The sequence below is a fragment of the Triticum dicoccoides genome, chromosome 5B (genome assembly GCF_002162155.2).
Source record: "Triticum dicoccoides isolate Atlit2015 ecotype Zavitan chromosome 5B, WEW_v2.0, whole genome shotgun sequence".
In the NCBI taxonomy this organism is placed as follows: domain Eukaryota; kingdom Viridiplantae; phylum Streptophyta; class Magnoliopsida; order Poales; family Poaceae; genus Triticum; species Triticum dicoccoides.
This window is the reverse complement of record NC_041389.1, coordinates 685,495,727-685,497,488: the sequence shown is the minus strand read 5'-3', so window position 1 is coordinate 685,497,488 and position 1,762 is coordinate 685,495,727.

The window sequence follows — 1,762 nt, the reverse complement described above, 5'->3', positions numbered from 1 at the left end:
GTAGTCGAATTGGCAGCAGCTGTCGGATTACGGGTTCCGGCAGACCCTTGATCAAGTGATCCCATTGTATGGTAAGAATTGTCCATTGCACTTTGTTTACTAACCCATGGTCTATGTGAGAGTTCTATGTGGGGTTAGGTACGTTTCCATGGGCTTGCGTCAAGAGGAAGATATCATACAACCCATGGAAAGGATGACATCAAGTGGTGATCGTCATCAAGATTGCCGTGTGCAAGTTCAAGTGGAGCATCAGGAGGAGATCAAGTGCTTCAATATTTCCATCCATTATGGTGTCATTGGACTTGTGAAGATGTGCCGAAGAGTGGCTCACCCATAGTGGACTATGGGGCAGCAGCTGTCGGATTGCGGGTTCCGGCAGACCCTTGAGGTTCAAACTCTGGAGTGCGTGCGAAGATCTCTCCTCTACCAACTCGCATCTCACCGCCTCGCAAAGGATATAGGCTACATGATGAACAACACAAGAGACGCAAGGTTTATACTAGTACGGGCCACCGTTGTGGTGTAATACCCTACTCTACACTACAAAAAAAACACTTCCGTGATGATACGTGTTTGTCACAGTAGGTCGCGTTTTTTGTCATGCATGTACATCCATGATAAATTTATGACAGAATCAAGATAGCCATACATGTGCTGTTGTAGAAGTGTTCCATGACATTACCAAAATTATTATCACGGAAGTGTCCACTTCCATGACGATAAATCGCGCGTCACAGAAGTGCTTTCGTCAAGGGTGACCGACACGTGGCATCCACCGTAACGGAATGCCGTTAAGCTATCGGGTTGGGTTTTGGATCCGATAACCCGTTAACAGCCCAACCAATGTGGATTTTCCACGTGTAAAATCATCATTGGCTGGAGGAGACACGTGTCAGGTCCACGCTGGCACAAGTGTCACTCATCCAATGGGTGAGACACGCCTATGATATGTTGACACGTGGACCGGCCCATCAAGTTTAAATGGGCCGGCCCAACTAAAGGCCCACAAGATTTTGCGGACCATAATGGGCCGGCCCAGCTAAAGGCCCATGAGATTTTGCGGGCCATAATGGGATGACCCAGCTAACGGCCCACAAGATTTCGCGGGCCATAATGGGTCGGCCCAGGTAAAGGCCCACAAGATTTTTGTTTGCCATAATGGGCCGGCCCAGGTAAAGGCCCACAAGATTCTTGCGGATCATAATGGGCCGGCCCGGCTAAAGGCCCACGAGATTTCACCGACATTAACGGGCGGCCCAACTGTAGGCCCACAAGAATTTGAGGGCCCTAGTAGGCCGGCCCATTAACTGGCTGCAATGTTTTGGGCCAAATGCTGGCCCATATTTGATCCGGTCCATTAATGGCCTGCCACGTTCCAGGCCTAATAGTGGCCCATATGAGATCCGGCCCGTTAAAAGCCTACCACGTTCTGGGCCAAATTACGGCCTAGATCAGGTACGACCCTTTAAGAGGCTATGGGCTCAATTATGGCCCATATCAGATTCGGCCCGTCAACTGGACACTATGCTTATGGGCCCACTTGCTAGAGGCCCACTTAGCAATTCGGCTTGACATTAGTTTTGGCCTCTTAAGGACCCGTTTAACATTTCGGCCCTATATTAATTTCGGCCTGTTAAATGCCCGTCATATAGTTGGGCCTAACTATGGCCCGGGTTGCATCCGGCCTGCTCGCAGCCGATATCTGATTGGGACAAACAAGAACCAAGACAATTTTGGCCTGTTAAAAGCCCGTGATTTGATT